At 51.5% G+C, this 16248-nt stretch overlaps 1 protein-coding gene across 3 annotated transcripts in view; it reads right to left on the bottom strand.

Annotated features, from left to right (window-relative positions):
• LOC139059338 (POU domain protein 2-like) overlaps positions 1-16248 on the bottom strand; it is a 582494-nt gene that overhangs the window by 565638 nt on the left and 608 nt on the right. The window lies entirely within an intron of this gene.

Raw genomic sequence — 16248 nt, 5'->3', positions numbered from 1 at the left:
AACCGTTAACTCATTTACCACAACGGCAGCGGGCTCTCGCAGTTGCCAGAACTTCCTCTGCATGTCCCTTATGATCCTTCCAACAGCTCAGTCATTCATAAAAGCACAATACTTACAGGCGAGGCTAAACCGAGAAACACATGCTTCCACAATTTCAAAAAGAAAAAGAAGGAAAGAAAGAAAAAGGGCACATCCATGCCAAATGCACAGATCCTATAGTCCCGTCGCAGCTATAACAATGCACTTACATCATATCAGTGACGAAGCGCAAGTATTTTCCAACTTTACTGCGAGTCTGACAAAGATAGAAAAGAAGCCCAGTTACGATATCCCTTACGCTAGCTTACAATTGACACTCAAAAATACATTGCCTTAGAGTAGAAACAGCACTTGCTACAAGTTTTACCGCGTTTATGCAACGAGCGTACCTTCAAAACGTAGTTACTTGAGATACATTTACCATTTCTATATAATATATGCGTATTACAACAAACAAGCAGCCACATTAAGTTCGTAGCTCCTTCACGTGGTTTCATTATTTTTACTTTTGTTTCCATGAATAGTGCGCGCTGTGCAAGAGTTCCGGACCTTCCCGTGATCAGCCCTTGGCATGCCTTCGCTGCGAACCAGCTCGTCGCTTGTTCAACCTGGCCGCATCGCGCACCATGGCGCCGGAAGACGAAGAAGAAAATCCCCGAAAGCGCTGACGACAGGAGGACGCGCTGCGCCGCAACTCAGCCCTCGTTCAGCCCACCGATTGTTGCAAATCAAATTTTGCGAGCGAGCGGGAGCATCGCTCTGGCTCCGCCAAGTCGCCGCGACCCGCGTCTCCCAAGGCGAGAGCAGTGAAACGGACAAAACCCGCCGAGCGGCTAACCGATGGCGGCGAGTCTCCCTCAGCTGCGCCCGATTTGCTCGTCGCATTGGTCCCCCCCTCCCGCTGTTCTTCGTGCTTCTGATCGGCACAAGCTGCTCGGAGATTGAGTTCTACCAGGACGACGTGAGACGCACGGGCGGGGCTTGAGAGGTCCGTGACGTTATACGGTATAGCCCGACTATAGAGACGGGCCACTGCGGGAAGGATCGGGCGAAGGCACGCACTTGACAGCGCACGGCGAAATGCGTAAGCACAACAGCAGCGCCGAATCTGCGTGCAAAAAGAAAAGAAAGAGAGAGAAAAAAAGAGAGGGAAAAAAGAAAAGCTTGGTACATCGACATGAGAGTTTTAGACCTGGAGCCCCAAAATTTCAGGGCTGCAGCGTAGAGAAGTATCAGAATGCGCACCACTCCACAACAGCGTGTCAGGAGTTGCCCAACAATGCTTCGCTTGTGAAGTCTGATGCATCTTGCGAGAACTACGTAGCAGCACCGCAAAAAGATAGAAAATGAAAAATACAGAAGAAATCTTGCTTCTACTGAAGACTTAGTGCAAGTGAGGGTGTCGATTTTTCCCACGTAATCAAGTGGCAAAGCCAGGAACTCACAGCAATCGCCGCGATACCGAGTATCGCGAAAGCGAAGCGCCACACAAGGAGAACCCGCACAATAGCAAAGGCCGACTACTGTTATTTATATGGCTGTAAGTTACAACTCATCGCCTTTGGCTCGTCGTTTCCAGTGGTCCACGAGAAACAGACGTCTTCTAATCGACAAATTCGGTGCAGTGCAGAACACCATCGCTTCACGGGCTCAGGGAATCGACGGCGAAAAACGCACAACCGTCGTCGTCGGTGGCCGAGAGAAATGACGTCACTGTGGCCACGTCCAAGCCGCCGCTAGAGTCTACGGTTCAATAGCGTCATCCCCAGGGGGGATTTTGGCGCCCGCCCCAAGTGGGGTCCGCTTCCTACGCATGGCCTGCGGGAGACACGAGGGAGAAAAAAAAGAAATAAACAAGAGACGGAGAAAGCGGAGCGACGGGCCGGTGCTCGGAGAGCCCCACCCGAAACACGAGCAGCAGTGCCGTGCCTTAATCAAATAGGCTCACCTCCCCGGCAGCAACTTCCACTGAGGCTGCTGCTGCTGCTGCCGGCTGCTGCCCGTCGAGACCGCTCGACGCACGGACGCGGTTTCACGCGGCGCGAAAGATGGAGTCGCATATGTGGCGGAAGCGTGTCGCTCAGCCGGCGTCGCTCACCCTGGCGTGGTACCGTTTCGTGCACGTGCAGCTTTTGTATACAAACATTGTTCTCACCGCTCCCAATGACTCCTTCGTTACACGCGGTGCTGTAGCTCGCATAACAGAGCTGTCATACTGAAGAGTTAGCGTGAGCACGGTTGTCATATATACGCCACCCATCTACGCAGAGTAGGAATCACACAGAAGAGTAAGTCTTCGAAAATTACATCGACGAGCGTTCCGCCCCGTGCCAATGCGGTAGGCAGACCAACATCACGCACCTTGTTCTGTGGGCCTGCCCCTGCATAAAAACGGCCCGTCGGCGTCATGTGAGTCGCGTGGGCCTACAGCCCAACCAGCCGCCAGACTTAAAGCAGTTGGGATGTGGAAGCCAAGTCACAGCGCTTTCTTGGATTTAATCACATCACTTTGCCCCTCCCCAGGCACAGGGTATAGCCAATCGGAGGTAATCTCTGGTTAACCTCCATGTCATTCATTTGCCCCTCTATCTCTCTCCCTCTAATGCGGGACTCAGGGATTCAAAAATCATGTGTAAATTATTTTTTGATGGTGCATTAGAATCTAACGCGATAGGCGAGTCAGTTGCGTTTTCCCGCACTACATGTAGGGACGCACGCAATTTAGGTTGAATATTGGAGATCCACCGAGAGAAGACACTGCGTGCGACTCTTGTGCTCGCCAGGCCGTCGCGCGAGTTACAGAAAACAAATGCCTTTTCAATAATGTCCGCCTCGTGCTATATCTTCGGCACAACTCGTGTGCCAAGTGTATGTTCTTGTGTCAGAGTGAACGATCAGCGCGTCACAACTGGCGACGCAGAAAACTCGTCGAAGGTATAAGGCGACGGCTTTTATATTCGACCACCGCAAGCGTGCAGCTGTCGCCACCGCTGTTCCCAAGTCTCCGAGCTCGCGCCAACCAAGCTTATCCTCAGTGCTCGAAAGCCGAAACCGAATACCGCGCGGCTGCAGACCCGCGCGACGAACGCAGGACACTGCTGCCACGCGCATGCGCGAACTTCACTATAGAGGTGCGGGAACGGTGAAATAACAGAGAGCGAGGACTATAGCTCTCTTAATCTCGCTTCAGTTGCGTGCAGCAGTCGAGCGCGGTAACGCAGCGTAACTGCGACCGCTCCTGGCTTACTCGAGCTGATAAGTGGTGACAGTGTACCTACGGCCTGTCTCTAGTCACGCCGTTAACAAAAGCCTCCCGAAGTCACATAAAAGTTGGCGGACATGCAACATTGAAGGTATTGACAACTCGTCAACACCAAGAGACGAATCGCGAGATTTTTCAATCCTTAATGGAGCCAACCCAACAAACAAAACATGCTTAGTACATGGACAAACATTCACAACCCAATGCACTCGTAAGTGCTGTTCGTAAGAGCATATACCGGCCAATAGTGATATACCGGTCGATATTGACGGGCCTTTTATTCGTGAAGGCAGCTATTCAATGGCAAATAGCACTTGGGAACAAAAAGTAGCTTCGTGAATTTGTCAGTATAAAGAGAACGAGACTGCGCCGGGAGCCAGCATATTCTACTGCGCGCGAACTCTCCAGGACACGTCACGACAGCGTACGATAAGAAAATCGAAGAAAACCGACGAAACTATCTTTTCCGTTTATTATTATTACCACGTGCTATAGTATATAGGGCATCTGTCCAGTATAAGTTGTAGGACCAACACGGTATCCCCCGCTAAGATACTAGATCCACAACGGTTGGAGCTACATGCCTGCACTCATCACATTGGCCTGTCAAAGATCTACCTCCCAGAGTCCTGCACAGAACTGCACGGGAATAGTCTACACGCCACATCACCGCATCGCGAAAGCGCGCGCGGATGAACGTTAATGCACAGCCGCATTACGCTCGCAGGCGCCGTTCTCTGTAGCTGTACGTACGCTCGGTCCTTACTCGCGTTTAAGTCCACGACGATCACCCCCACCCCCCGTCCAGCTCTACGTCAAAAACATTTTTTTTGTGTGTGTGTGTTGCTTTATTTAACATAATTTTATGTGTTCTTCCCACGCGTTTCGCACAGAGCACTCCCGCGCGGGCTGTCCGGATGAGTCGCATCAAATGCCCAGCGGGAGGGAGGGGGGAGGGATGGCACTAGAAGCAAAAAAAGGAGGTGAATTCGAACGGCTCGGAAGCTGCGCCGCTCACGTAGCGGATTAGATTCGCCAGGCAGATGGACAGGGGGCAGAGCTCATCGCCGCTTCAAAAGTGTAGTAAGGGAAATGCGCTCACGCAAAGAAAAACAAGAAAAGAAAAATATGGAGAAAAAGAAATGTTGGTAGCCCTGACCGTTTGCGCATGCGATCGGTTTCGTGCGTATACACGAACATACTGCGACCGAGTACTCCGTGAAAGCGCTTTGCTTCGCTCAGAATAACTTGCCAATCCAGCCACGGTAAATTCTAGGTGAAGCAACACAGACAGCTGACCAACATGCTGTGGGTATCCAACCACTGCTAACCAGACACAGTAAACTCTCAGTTGTACGAATAGCGGTTTAATGAATATTTCAGAATAACGAACTTTCAGAATGTCCCCGGCGTTTTTCCTATGTTTTGTCTACAAAAATCTTTCAGTTCAACGAATTTCTGAATAGCGAATATTTCAGTTGAACGAACTGGAACAGTGAACCCGGGCTCATTTTTGAAATCAGTTGAATGAAGTCTTGCGCTCAGCATGCACCTCACACGAGAGCGAATTCCTTCACAACTGCAAAAGCATCCCGCTTCACTGGCGCAGAAACTCCACCGATCGAAATTCAGCTCTTCCGAAAAATACACAGTCCGCCGCAGGCCGCAAAAGCACGTGACCACACGGCGACACCGTCCGCGCAAGCGTCGACACACCCGCACCCCGCCCCTCGTCATCACCCGAGCTGTTAAGTCTTTACATTTCTGCACAGTACAGTTACCAGCGACAACAACATCAACAACGAGAGAGTCATTTATTGGCCTGTCTCACGCTCTTACGTATAGGGCCCCATTCTTGTGTGGCCGGGCTATACTGTACAAGCCTCCTCACGCGGGCGCTTCCGCTGTTTTTGTTCGGAGGCACGAAAGCGCAAATCCTCAGCCTCCCCACGACGCGCCCGCCTCCCGGTTCTGTTTAGCTGCGTACAAGCAGCGCGCGCGCGGAGTCCCAGGCTCAAGTGGAGCGGATTTACAAACAAGGGAACCCCGTGTTGACGCCGCAGGCCGTCGGCAAAAAAAAAAAAAGAAAGAAAGAAAACCACTGGGGCGCGATGAGAGAGCAAAATGAAAACGCGCGATGGGCCATAAATGCGGCCAGCTGTGTACAGTCGCGAGGGAAAAAAGCTCCCCCCCCGCTCCCTATTCGGGATCTCGCGGCTTTACGCTGGCCGAACAAATACGAGAACGCGAGGGACGCATCCTCGAGTCTCGCATTGCTTTTTTTTTTCATTTATTTGTATTTGAAATCTGCAAGAGCATTGTTTACCAGGCGCGCTGTAAGCGCGCACGGCCACCAAGTCAAGTGCGTACCTCCGAAATAACAGCGCAAAGCGCCTCGCCGCGCCAAAGCGCAAGGTATGAGAAGTGTCGACTGTTTCCAGAGCTCCACGTTCGCGGGAAGCACAGCGCGGTTGTTCAAGCTGCGATCAGGTTTTACGACGTCAATATCACGGTACTTTTCAACGAAGAAGGAGAAACGTCGCAGGAATCACTTTCGGTAGAATTCCCTTCAGAGAGAGAGAGAGATAAAGCAGTCATATACACGAGTGAACGGGAGCGGTTTCTATAAACTAAAGTATCGCTCAGGGGAAGAGCATAGAGCGATCTCGCGTCGTAAAAGCTTGAGTGCAACCTGTAAACCGTCATTTGCTAGCAAATGCTTTTTTATGCAGAAAATCAAGAGACTTCACTAAGCACATGCATGATACTAATACGCAGAAAGTAATGAACCATAGTGAGATCGCACCTTGCGCACACTCCCCTTACCACCCAAAGAAATAAAGTAAAAAGGTGGAACCAACTCCAGGCGTACTTTAAATATAACAAAAACGGCACTGTACGGAGAAACAATGCTGGCGGCATGCATCGCTGTCTTGAGCAAAAGATGGGCACCTGTCAACACCACTTGGCGCGAGCCGCTTCCGAGCCTCATCCGGCTAAAAAATGACAGGCCCTTGGAAGGCGCCGTTGACGGGCGCGCAGTACCAGACAGGGGACCTGGTGATAGCATGGACGGCAAAGGAGTAAGATCGTCGGGAAATGACAGCTGCGCGGCGCCTGTGTGTATATATATATATATATATATATATATATATATATATATATATATATATATATATATATATATATATATATATATATATATATATATATACCTGTCGTCGAGGCGGAAACGAAGGAGACATGCAAAGAGCGAACTTCACACTTCACAGATGGATACGCACCGCGAGGAGGCGAGAATAAGCGGCCCGCCGCGCAACGAAATTTAAGTGCTGCTGCTTCGAATCGCACCCGCGCGCGCGCACCACTCGAAAGGCGCCCGATTCGACGTGTGTATCGCATATACAGGCAGTACAGACATCAGTCCCGTTAGGCATGCGCCCACGACGGCGGCGCCATATACTTAAAGGCGCGCAGCTGCCGCTGCAGGCGCCAGGGACGAATTCCGGCGCGCCTCTCTCCTGCATAGCTGCTATGCAGCGAGTACGTATGTACGCGCCTTTTCAGCTGTCAGGCGTCCGTCTCGGCCGAGACACGCATGGGGTGCTCGCGCTGCTCCCGAACGCGCGCTGCGCTCGACTGCTTTGCGGCGCGCGCTCGCTCTACGCGGTCAAGCGCCCACGGCCGATGGCCGCGGCACAGGCGGGCCGTGTATACGCGAGGCCGTGAATTAAGTTAAGGCCCCGACGCTAAATCACCCGTTTCGCGCTGCCTGGATACATTCCCGGGAGCAGTGATCCGTCGTTGCGCGATACAAGGAACGCGGCCAGTGCGAGGCGCGGCCGGCGCCGTCGGCGCATTACGGAAGCGTCGACAGAAACGCGGCACCCACGACCGCCCGAACTTATTGTTGTTTATTTTACCACGGGAAGGGGTCGGGCACCTGCGCGAGAAGCAGAAGATTGAAATGTAGGCGGACTGCGAGATGGCTGGGGAGGGCAACGACTGAGGATGCGGGAAAACGTATAGACCGGACAGCGGGAACCGGCAATTTCCTGCCGCGCGCTCGCCTCCCGACGCGACGCGCGCGTATACTTGCAGGCACGGGTATTTGAGAAGCGCAAAATTACTGCGTGAACTGGTGCAATACGCGTGGTATACGTACGGTGGTGCCTATATGCGTGCTGCATTCTCATGCCGCACGACGAGCGCCAGACGTGTCGTTATGCGCCACTATATAACTGCGCTAACTTGCAGATGGCGCTAAACAGAAGTATGTGCTTAAACAAGGCTTCTATATATTCACTCGTCATCCGGTTTGCACTGTCAGTAAATAGCGCGTAATAGAGCGAATCAATGGCCAAAAATCGTGCAGGAGCGCGAACTCGCAGTCTCTTTATTCCCTGTGTTTCTAAGTCGCGCACATATATAGCATGCAAGAATCAGTCAAGGTGCACTCCGCGTACACTCTACTCAGTAGACTGTGAAACACAACAACAAACAGGCACAGACAGAACAAGATCTTATGGGTACCGGAACACACGGCAGTGGCAGGGAAAAGAGGCGGACAGGATAGCTCGAGAGCACACTAATTACCGAGAGTCCATGTCGACAGTCTAGAGGAACCCACGCCTGTACCCCAAGAGTACTCGGCCATTTCAGACAGTTACAGAGGCAGCAGGAAGCGGTACCCTCCGCCGCACAAGTCCCTTAGCAGGGAAGAAGCTGTCGCGTGGAGACAACTATACAAACAGGGTCGCACGCTAATCTTAACGTGCTGAGTAAAATGCACCCCACACTACATAAAGACAAATGTCCATGGTGCTATGAGAAACCCACATTATACCACATAACATGGGAATGTCAACAAACTGATGTAGTCCCAATCATATCCCACCCAAGTGCGGAGCAATGGGAGGAACTGCTGTCCAGCGACCGCTGCGAAGGCCAGCTAGGTCTAGTGCGGCGTGCACGAAGGACAGCAGAAGCCAGCGGAGTCCTGGACTGAGAGCAGCCGACCATTGCAATAGAGGACGGAGAAAGCAGCGGGTGAAGACCTTCGGGGAAGACACAAGAAGGAAGACTCCCATGAAGAATCCGCCTTAGCCGCAGAAGAACACGATTGCTACAGCCCAATAAAGTTTTCACTCACTCATTCACTCATGCAAAAAACAGACTTTCTAGGACAAAAGATTCCAGCATGCAATAAGCACGCTCGGCAGACTGTATGAGAGGTATAGGCAGTGAGAGAGAACTGATGGGGGGAACTATAAGGGTGTGTGGCGCAGTGGCACTTATTAGATGCAGTGATAGGCAGAAAAATCTGCCTCTCTTTTCACAAAAACCGCAAAAGTTTACGGGATGCAGGATCTGCCAAGAAGCTGAATCCTCGCGAAGCGGGGTCACACAACCTCGAAATAAATGTTCCAACAAGTAGTAGCCTCCACCACCTGCACAGTGATTCATTAAATAGGAAGTGTGATGCCTTAACTGTGCAGGAATTCATAAGTGATGGGGAAACCGCATCCCGCAAACTTTTGCTGTTGACTGTACGTGCATAGCAAAGGGCTAACTTGTTGGCACCGGGACGCATGTCACTGACACAACAGGGCGTGAGGCGATCCGAACGCTTCGGAAAACAGCACGTCCCGGCGCCGCGGTCGCTTTGAACGGAGTCCATCCGACCGGCGCACGAGCAAGATGGGGCGAGTCAGGCGAGCGGAAGCGCCGTCCCCTGTCCCGGAGACGACCAGGCACGGGCCGAACGGCCACGGCCGGGCCAGAATTAAACGCCGCGGACCCCTTTTTTGCACAGTCCGTGAAGCGTGCCCGTTGGGACGCCCGAGTACGCGCTCTCAAAGCTTCGAGACTCGAAGGGGGGAAGAAAGAAATAAAAAAAGAAAAGGAGATAGCTGTGAAACAATGAGCCGGACCAGAGGGCGGACGGGTAATAGCCGAACACAAGTGCGAACCGCGATGTTGTGTACAATACTTAGCCCGCGTGAAGGCCTCCGCTGGTACACGCTCGGCGGCGTTTATCGGTCGCAGTAGCTGCAATTTGTCCCGAAACGCACCCGCTTTTCTCGCTCGCAGCCCCGAATAACCTCCCTCCTCTGGTCGCCGCTGCTTGCATTTTCAAAGAGTTTGCTTTACATTCCGCTACATAAAAAAGAAGCAGTTTCTCGGCAGCCATCGCTGGCCTCTTTATTTTATTCGTGTCGCCAAGGCGGTCGAGGCCGTTCTTTTGTGTTTTCCCTGTCGTCAGTCGCAACGAGTCGCGCAGGGGGTGTTTTGTATACAGGCCGTCCGGACATTACCAGAGGGAAAGCCCGCACTGCCGCCGAAGTCAGGCCCAGCTGGCCGGAGTCCACAAGGGCCGTGTATATGCGAAAGACGTCCAACACGATGATAACTTGCGTTTTAGGCGAGCCGCTTCAGGCGAACGGCTGATCAAAGCCATGCTGAGGTCGACGGTTTCGCCTGGCAGTTAAACTCCGGGCACTCCTCATGGTACTGTTACAGAAAGGAGCTTCCAGTGAAATTATCAAATACAACGAAAACTAGAGAACCGGCTTACGAATTATTATTATTATTATTATTTGTTTTGAACACATACAATTAACAGGAAAGAGAATGCGAGGAGCAGGCTGGCAACTGCCACCGGAAGGGGCGCAACGCCTGCCAACTCTTCAGAAGGGAGGTGACAGAAACACAGAAATGGAAGAGAGGAAGGAGGGAAGGAAAGAGGAAAGGAAGAGCACCAGAACAAATCTAAAGAATGATCAAACACAAAGGAAGCAAAAAAGCAAGCAACAAAGCGTCGACGTTGTTCTGAGACACTCCTCCCCCTTTTGAGGGGACCTTTCTATTCTTCGTTCCATCTTTCTTTCTTTTTAAATGCGTGGAAATTTCTATGCCTACCCAGCGAGTAAACTTTTCTGTCCGTCCGTTAAATATGACGATCGCTTCCAAGATAGGGCCCGCAGCAGCGAGCGAATTGGTCTTTAGTTAGTTAATTCGGGTTTAATGGCACAAAAGCGACTAAGGCCATGCTGCGCCAGTCACCTATGTGCTGGCTCTCGCTTCAACGCGAACTAAACGGCGACAACATAGCGTACACGAAGCTATCAGTACTCGGCGGCCTCTGTGCCCATCGCAGATTGCTTTCAAGAGAGGGCCCACGCGACCGTGCCATACGCATCCGCCGCCGGTGATTCGCATCGGGCTAAGGCAGCGTCGTCGATCACGTCTACGTACAAGGTCTACCAAACGTGAAAACGTTCAATTACGCCACGTACTACAGCATCCATCGGCCAGCGCTCATATGCCACGAAGCAGCGGCATCATCCAAACGTACCATCATCCAATTTGAAGATAAAGAAGAAACGCAACAAGACTAACAAAACAAGAGACAGTGTGAATAAATCTTTTTTTTATATATTTGCGTCATTTACAAAATCTCTCCCGTCACTTCAGCCCACGTCCACATTCTCTGGGAGTTATCTATACCATGAGTGACCATTTCTGCTACTCGCCTCTTCGTCGTCTCATGCTGGTCTCAGTTAACCTTTCGGTGTAGCAACCGCGCTTCTCGGTTTCGCGATTCTTTCGCGGTGTTTCTCGCAATTGTACCGAACACAGCAGCATACAACGACGAAACAGCAAGCGATTAGTAGCCAGCGCTTACGCATAATTTAAATCACTCCTACAGCAGGTTCTGCGAGTAATTTTTCACTCTCTCCACAAAGTACAACGAGTGCGTATATGCAACATCCTCTGTGACACCTTGAATGACAATACGTATAGTACCACTTGCCTCAGCTGCAAGAAGTGCTCGACATTCTGCCGGGCTCTGTTTTCCGCACAGTACCCATTTAAGGCGACAAGCTCGCTCCGAACCCTTCTGTAGCCGTGTGACACCTCGGAAAGGCGCTGCTCAGAGCGCGGCGTAACATGCAGCCGCCAGCACGAAACGCTCCGCATAACGAAGCCAAGGGGCAGCGCGCGAACGCGACGGCGGAAAGCCGCGAAAAGACCGCGACGTACACACACAGCGGCGTCCGGCGGGCGCGTTCGCGGAAGAGGGCCACCGGGCTTATCGCGCGCGAACGAGGGAGAAGCCAAGACAGGCAGCCGGCATCAAGCATGCAGTCCACCGCCGGCTTGCAAATCAGCGCCTGGACAGGCCGACGAGAAACGAGCTCTGGCGGCCAAGGTCCCGCTCATTACGGGGCACGAACACGCGCGCGCACGCCGCTCGCGTATTCAAGGTGCAGCGGCCGACGACGCCGCGAGGCAAGCGGGAACCGGCATCCCACCACAAAACAGCTGGCCCGCGTTGTCCCTCGCGCGCACCTCCTCCTGCATGCTCGGGGCGATTACACCGCTGGATATGCGCTCGCGGCAAGAAAAGTGGGCGTACGCAATAGGGGGGGCGCCATGCGTGCAAGCTTTTTAAGCTGCGGCGTTCGCGGCGACTACGATGCGAAGCCTTGAGCACGTGTTCGAGCCCGCTGCTTTTCCTTTTGTTTAAAATGGAAGAAGGCGTACGCGCATACTACAAGACACTAATGCTGCACCTGTAACCATGTATGCATCGTCCTAATGCTGCTCTGTAGGGCAGCGCGACTACACAAGAGCAGAAGAAGAGAAAGGAAGAAAATTTAGAAGCGACACGCGCTTCCTTCGTCTCCATTCTTACGTCGGCCTGCCCAGACACATATATATGAAACCGCGTCAACTTCCTTGCACCCCTTAGACAGTCATTCTGCTCGAGCCTTCTGGATAAATATCTGCACTTCTATGAGTTGTCGTACTGGAAGCAAATGCAGAAATTGTGGAGAGCAGAAATGGTGGAAATGAGGAAGTGAAAGAAAAATTTCTGCTGACCACACTGTAACGGCTGAAACCTCAACGGCGGTCAGCAGAGGGCGGTGGGGTAATGCAAGAGCACAGAATAAGAATAAAATCGGGCACAGATGGTAGGTAGCGAAGGGGTTGTACATCTGTATACAGTTCAAGATTAATTAAATAGCTCAACGTTTGTTTGCGTGCCTCGAAAACAACAGCAAGATTTTCTCTCCCGAGTCCTGTTGCATTTTTCATTAGTTTGACGTCACAGCTTTCTGCGTCTTGGACATTCTGTTTATGTTCAGTGTTCGGTGCAATTTTATTGTCGTCATAGTTTTTCAAAAGCCGCTTTGTGTATGTCTGAGGCGCGGTACACAGTTGCTTAACGCGTATATGGGGCACGTACGCAGTCAAGCGGCCGATATCAACAACTTTTTGTGGTTGGCTTCCTTCATATGCTTTTCATTCAAGGCGAACTGAGCCAATTTCAATCTCTCTACGAAATTGCGATGAAGGAAGCTACAGCATAAGCGGTAGAGCATGGGTCATACTCGATCCGTGCGCTCATATGCCGTAGTGAAACAAAGTTGGCTACAGGGAGCCCGTGACATTCCCCTTTGCCCCACGCGTGCACAAGTACACTAAATTTTCTCAGCTCCAGCGCCACTTTTTTACATTTCCCTTTTAATATCTCCCTCTTTCCGTCCAATCTCTACAGTCATCTCATGTCGCGGGACAGTTGCACAGGAGTGAATTCACAGCCTTCCGTTCGTAAATGATGTTTACCACTAGCCGGTCTCTTTTAAGCAATATGTCCGACATCACAATTAGCTGGCATATGCGTTTACGAACAGTTAGCGAGAATTTTTTTCTCTCACTACAGGCCGCTATACTGTACGGCAACGCCATCTTTACGGAAGTAGATAGGTATATAGCGTTGTACTTCTGCAGTTGCTTTCAGTAGCTCTCAGCGCTATCTGCAACTCCTGCCCACAGGACCAGGTGCCAAATTCACAAAGCTCTTCTTTCGTATAGGTGCTCCCTGCCATTGCTGGGTCGCATTCGCTAATAGCAGGTCCAGGGTCGGGATTGCCTGATATTTTTCTCCCACGAACAATTTAGCGTAACAGCCTTTTGTGAACTTGAAGTGCGAGCAAGGTTTAGTAGAGAGGCTTGGTCGTCTTGGCTCAGCAAGTCGTTTCCATGCAAAGTTCATGTTACAAGATCAGTCGTGTTCCAGAGAAGCTGAAGCCGTGAAGTGCGCGACGATGTGCAGAGGAAGTGAAATGCAATAAGAACCAGAAGACGGTAGACCGCAACACGCGTAACTTTACGAACGACGGAGTGCAGGTTTGCTACGCTTCGATAAAACGGTAAGGTGGCGCACGTCATCTCTGGTTGATCAGCTTGGATCACGAGAAAGCCAGTGAATCCGTTCAGGCGATGTACATCGAGGAACCGAAACGATCTTGTTATGATATATACGCAGGGGGGAAAAGCATGCGTTAGAGCCTTCTCCAGCTCTCGGCTGATTTACTACGACAGCAACATGGCTTGCACCGTGGGTGTGCCATCCCTCTCAACTTCTTTTTCGAGTTTCACACAGCGTCGCCCTATAGTCCGCTGTAAAGTACGTTCTGCTGTGACCTTCGAAATACATGCTGCAGGGACGACGCCACTCTCACACGGATCTGTGGCACGCAAAGCTTCGCATTAACTAAAAAAGCCTCAAAGCTACGCCATATGCGCTGCAGTTAGCGTGCCCCGATTCCAACTGCACACTGGCGCACGAACACGGGGCCGAAGACGAAGCTCTTCGTTCGTTTAAGTGCGTTTTGCCATTGCCCGGCCACCATTTGCTTTAAGAAAAAAAAAAATTCAAGCGTAAGGCGGTTTTTGCGAATACGTGCAACGACTCCTGAACGCTGGTGCGCAAAGTTGTGGTTTTCTTCTGCCTATACGGGGAACGTGACAGGCGTGACGGACGGATACAGCGAACCAAGTTTCGAGTTTTTAACTCCTATTGCGGTAAAAGTAAAATTCGTTCGACATTGCGCGAATAGGTTCAGAAAAGACAATTTCGCTTCTTTTCTTTTCTTTTTTTCGTTCGTACGTTCTTTTCGCAGCCACGCGGCAAGCCGTTGGCTTCGCGCGCAGCGTTATCGCCGCCAAGGACAGCGGAGATTCCCGGGGATGTTCGGGGCAACTCCAGCTTACGTGCGCGCGATGCCAAATGAAGCGACGCGTACACATAACTCCCGGGGCGACCGATGCTGATGGATGCGCGAGGCGCTGCTTTCGCAGAAGCCGCGCTACAATAAAGTAGTTTCCATCCATCCATACTCGCCCATCGTGTACATATATACGTACGCGGCACCTCGCGCCTGGCAAAATAAAAGAACTTCGCGTTGTGGGTTCCTGCAATTTTTGTTTTTCTCTCGGCCGCGCTCGACGACGAGCCACCGACCGCGCAAGAGTGACGAAAGCTTCTCCGTCGCCAGCAGCAGCTGGACCAACGCGCCACCAACCTCGCTGGTCAGCTGGTGAACGACACGCAAATGGACGCAATTATTCTCGCCGACTCGGCGTGGCTGACGACGCATGCCCACGTTGTTTGGTTTTCCTCGTGGGCGTCTAATTAGGGAAGATGAAGAATGCTTGCTGACCGAAAGAGACCGCGTGATATGCCGGCACTGTTAAATATGACGAACGGACCTGGCGGAGGGCAGATGAAGAAGCGACGGTGACTTGCTGATGATTACGGTACGATCGTCCCCTCGGAAACGGGACGGCGGTACGTGCCACCGAACGAGTTCGTCAGAATCCTCACGGTGCATTTAACTCTTTATTTATCATTATACCCTACGAATTATCCACATTTCAAGATTCGCTTCAGTAGAGTTACCCCTTTTCTTTATAAGCGCCATCCATTTACGCGGCCAGTTCCACTCGTGGTTCCCTTACACTATAAATAATTTCCACCCTTAAAATGAATAAGGGTGTAAATCGATCCATAACAGCTTACAGCCAAAAAAGGTGCAAAGATGTGAGTATCCGACCAATATACACCCTTCTTCACTTTTAAGGGTCTAACTTATTTCACAGCGTAGTTTCCGTGAAACCTAACCTTAACGTAAGCGTAAGCTCTCACCTGGCGGCGCCTTAAAACTTGAACAACGCGAAGCTCCGTCCTAGCAAACGAGTCCACGAAGATCGAGAAAGCGGCCTTTCAACGGCACTTGGATAACGACGGCAGCAGCGTTGGAGCGTCGGGCCTTGCCCAAGCGCATGACAGCAGTGAGTGAGGAATTCATTATTTCATAAATCATTCATTAATTATTTCATTCGTAGCGTCACTCAGCGCACACGGGGGGAGACAAGGAAAAAAAAAGAACCAAATTTGACGTGCACTCAAAGCGGAGTTCCAGTTTGAATTTCAAGGTCGCCACCCGGCGATGACGTACGTGAGGCATGCACCGATAGCGGTTGTTGTCATTTGATGCAATAAATGTAGTACGTGCGGCCCGCTTTACTCGAAGTCCACCAAGTTTTCCTTCTGCTGCTTTTAACAACTCCGAAGACGCGCCGGCAAATCGAGCAGGAATGCATTTGAGAGGAAAACGATGCAGCTCGCTATACGAGGCACGAATGCTAAATGGTTCGCAGCGACTCGAGGTACGTTCCCGACTAAAAGATATGAATAAAGAAGTGTTTTCACCGATGCACAGAATTTCCCGTAATTTAAGCTAAGCTCGTAACAAAGCAAGGTATACCAACTGGTTTCGCTTTGAAGGCTGCGAATAAAGCAGCACGGCTTCGCGCGTGTCAAGTCGAAGTCGGCAGTTTCAAACGACAAGGAACTGCTTGAGAGTCATACGCAGTAGCGGTGCCACTGGCCAGCTACGCGAGCAAATGTAAAGAAGTTCGGGCCGCGTTATGCGTATACAACCCGGACAGAGAGAGAGAGAGAAACGGCGTACATCGACTTCCAAGAAGACAAACTGTGTTTTACCGCGGAGTGGAACCAACGCGCGCCGCTGAAGATCGCACACGAAACCCGGCGCCACCGAGGCCAGATGCGCTCTAGGCCTCGCGGC

The sequence above is a fragment of the Dermacentor albipictus genome, chromosome 4 (assembly GCF_038994185.2).
Source record: "Dermacentor albipictus isolate Rhodes 1998 colony chromosome 4, USDA_Dalb.pri_finalv2, whole genome shotgun sequence".
Lineage (NCBI taxonomy): Eukaryota > Metazoa > Arthropoda > Arachnida > Ixodida > Ixodidae > Dermacentor > Dermacentor albipictus.
This window is presented reverse-complemented; position numbering and strand designations above follow the sequence as displayed.